The following is a 4,226-nucleotide window of genomic DNA, read 5'->3' as shown; positions in this document are numbered from 1 at the left end:
CCCTTGGCCTATACCTTGACCTTCTGCTGCCCGTCTCAATAAATTCAGAACACAACCATTTACCTGCAGCAAACGGGAATGGTTCCCCCAGAAATATAGCATCCAATAAAAGCCAAAGCCAAAGGAAATAGAAAGGTGAGGTCGAGCATAATTTTCTCATCACAGTCTTTCCTGCCTTTTCCTTTTGGCCTCAGATACTGTGCTGACCTCTGTCTATTTTTATGGCTAGATTAATTCTGCTATTTCAATGAGTCTGAATTTTCAGAATCATATGGTTCAGATGACCTTAAGAGGTGCTAACCTCTAAAAGGATTATGTGAAAAAATGATAAAAAGATGAAAAAATGGAGAGTTGCAGACCACGAAAATACCTTACAGATGATCTTACTCAACCTTCCAGGTTTATAGAGAGGAAGGGAGCGAAAGAACAGTTGAACGATGTTATGTTAAGCTGCTACCCTCCAACAGTGGCTGTCAAATGCTATAAGTCTTACATCAGCAGTATTGCAGGCCCAAAGCCAACTGTATCCCCAGCCAGCATATGTATAAGGAATCCTAGAATAAGTGCTAAATAATTCATATTGAAACCGGATTTTCTAATGCTGAAATTTTGAATATCCATCCACTGACAGCTGATTTTACCTTGTTACCAGGTCCCTGCTTTGTTCATTGTAATAATCAATGACTGGGTGACTTTTGCCCATTATATACATCAGATCCTTATTTCCCTGGGTGATGTCCTTTAGAATATTGGTCCTGACTTTCTCCCTTCTGGTCCTCTCCTATCACAAACTTTGCACAGCTTATGGAGGGACCCATGATTCTCATCCCTCATGGACAAATCATACTACTTGTCTCCAGACTCTTACACATCAGCCACCAACCAACTGCTTGGGGAGCCTGCTCTTCCAAGAAGGACTTCCTGCCTCTGTGGATCTGTATGGGGCCAGGACTAGCCCTCCTGGATGAGGATGTGGCTCTTCATTACCAGCTAAGGGGATTCCACAGATGATTTACAGTCTAGGGATATTTATTTACCTTTGATAAATTTATCTCTGGGTTTAGCTATCTGCCTGAAAGTTGTTTTCTATAATTTTCTAATAGGTCCCATTCTTCCCCACGTCATGTTCAATTTCAACCACAAAGTCCCATTTGGGGGACGGTGAGGGAGAAGGGATAAGAAAAGCTGGGATGTGAAAATGACACTTTCAAAATGAAGACAGAGAATGAAAGTTGTGGTGAAAACCCGACTATTGCTTCCTCCCAATGTGATTACTCTTTCTTAGCCCTGCACCTTCTGGTGCCTTGGTAATATTCAGCTCCCCAATATTTTCCTTAAGCACAATAACTATGACAGTATTTTTTGTGGTTGCTGATGTTTGCTTTCTAAAAATATCACACCATAGTTAGTGTTGTACAAGACATAAGAGGTACTTAAGAGATAACTGCCCTTTCTAACAGAGTTCTGTGGAATATAAATGAAAAAAAAAAGCTTTATTCTCAAGCATGATGCAAATGTAAAACCTCCTTACACAGAAGAGAGTAGACATAATGCAAACCAAGGAATGTTATAAATTTGAAAAGTAATTATTTTGTATATAGCACTTTTAATATTTGCTGTGGAGGAGGGTTAACAGAGATTTCCTATTTTTCTTTCACGCTACCTCTTTGTCTATAATTTTCTCTAGCTAATCAAAAGACAAAGGGAAAACGTTGTAAGAAAATAGTGGTACATACAGGAAAATGCAGCACATTTTTATTTTTATTTTAAAAGCTTGCCAGTTGGCAGATACATTTACACTGTCACATATAGAACAAAATATATTTATTATATATAAGCTACATTGACTTTCAACTCTTAAAAAGCCTGCCCGGTTAAAACACTAATTGGCAATGAGAAGGTACTGCAACTATATACACCAAGATGGATAACTATCACCAAACTAATGTTGAGCAAAGGAAGTGAGACAAAAAAGCAAACATTCTATACGATTCCATTTATGAGAGAGTCAAAATCACACCATGCTTACAAGGGTCTAGTGGTTGCCTTGTGGGTACGGATAATGCCCAGAAGGAGAGATGTGTCTCTGGAATTGTGAAAATGTCTGTTTTTGATCTGGGTGCTGGTTTCATGAGTGTGTTCGCTTTGTGAAAATCTGTTGAGCTATGCTCATGTAATATACACACAGGTGTCCCATGAGCTGTCTAGCTAGTTTGGCGTATGGTGTTCAAGTAGAATCCTGATTAATGGGCAGCGTGTGTTTGGTAACGTCATGCTACGTAACTCGGCTATATGGGAGTTCACCGAGTTAACTGCTTTAACCCCTACTGAAACTAAAGCAGACCAGTTGGGTACTTACTGGAAACAAGCAGATTGTGTGAATTCATGAATCGTTGTCTGAGCTGAGTGAATTATTTTAAATGAGTACAAACAACTTTGTGATAATCACAAAAATCCTTGCATTTTGAGTGGGATACTCAGATGTGGAAGGGAACTACAATCATTTCTAGTGGTTAACAGAAACCACCCTGTATGCTTCTAAATATTGTCAAACTCGCGTTGTGTTTTTTTGCATAACTTAATTGAAAGATAATTAAAGATAATGTGATAATTAAAAGCTATGAATACAATAGCTGCTTTGTGTGAAAAGGCAAATCTGACAATTAGTTCCCTTATCTAGGGCTGTGACTTTATGAGAATCATAGCATAGATACTGTTATAGAATGCCTTATGCAGCTCTTTGAGTAACTGGGAAAAAGTAAAACAATCTTTTCTGTTTTTTCCTTGTCCGTCTTTTTTCCCTACTGGTCAAAAGCAATAACAACAGCAACAATAATCCTCTCCCTAAAAAAAAGTAAAGAAAGAAGAAGAGAGAAAATGACTTATTTTTGTGGTTTTCTAAATAAGGAAACAATACCAGTCAGCATAGCAGTCGAGAGCATTTTCCTTCTTTGAGATGCCTTTCAGTCTTACAAAGTGTAGCTTTAGTGCTCATATAAATGAAAGAGTCAAAGCAATGATTAATGCAAAAACTTTTTGCAGGCAGATATTCTATTACCATAGAAGAATATTGCCTAACGATGGAAAGCTTATACATTGTAAATTTAAGGTGAGCCACTGTCAAGTTTTTATCTTTAAATGAACCGTAATCTCAATGCCCGGGCCTCAAATAAGTCGTTGGCAATAAGTAAACTTTCAGAGTGCTGATGGAAAATATAATACTGAGATTACCCTCTGTGGTTGCTTTTCTGTAAGTGTTTCAGTAAAAAATAGATTTCTCAGGCAGACTTCTCCTAATCCAAAATTTCATTATGTATATTTCTACTGGCCAATCACCTACCATGTTAATATAATAATTTACATTTACAGAAGAATACAAGTTCAGCAGGGTAATTCTATTGGTGGGGCTGAGAGAAACTGTAAGGCAGTGGTGAAAATGGATGTGTGCAGCAAGAAGTAGCCTTAATTTTCACCTAAGTGAAGAGAATTAAATTCCTCATGTGATATATTATTTGTATTCTTTTTTTGGGGAAGATGGCTGATACAGAATTTGATTAAATGGTAAACAGTATTGAGGAGCACCTGGGTGGCTCAGTTGGTTAGGTGACCGACTTTTGATTTCATCTCAGGTCATGATCCCAGGGTCCTGGGATCAGGCCCCATGTTGGGCTCTGTGCTGGGTGTGGAGCCTACTTAAGACTTTCTCTCTCCCTCTGCCCTTGCCTGCTCTCCCCTAAAAGGAATTGTATCAAAAAACTACTCAGAACAACAAAAAAAGAACTCTGACAATGCGTTCTACTGGTGAATTTGTTATTTTTTAAAAGATTTTATTTCTTTAAGTAATCTCTACACCCAGTTTGGAGCTCGAATTTACAACCACAAGGTCAAGAGTCACATGCTTTACTGAGTCAGCCAGGAGCCCTTCTACAGGGGAATTCTGAAATGGGTGATATGAATGTTATTTCCAACTGCCCACTGTGTGGCCTTTTAGAGCTGAGGCAATTTCCGGATCTCAGATTGCTCATCTGTGACATTAGGACTCTGAACCAGATTGTCTGTGAGGTTCTCTTCGGCTCCAAAAGTCTAAAGTGCAATTTCACTATTTCCTTATTTTTAATTAATTTTAATGGAATACATGATTGACCACATGGAGTGGCTTACAACACGTTCTTTGGTAGCAAAGAAAACATTAAGTGTCTTTCTCTGCATTGCTATGATACCTTTTA

Source organism: Panthera uncia, assembly GCF_023721935.1.
Source record: "Panthera uncia isolate 11264 chromosome A1 unlocalized genomic scaffold, Puncia_PCG_1.0 HiC_scaffold_17, whole genome shotgun sequence".
Taxonomy (NCBI): Eukaryota; Metazoa; Chordata; class Mammalia; order Carnivora; family Felidae; genus Panthera; species Panthera uncia.
Note: the sequence above shows the minus strand (reverse complement) of the source record.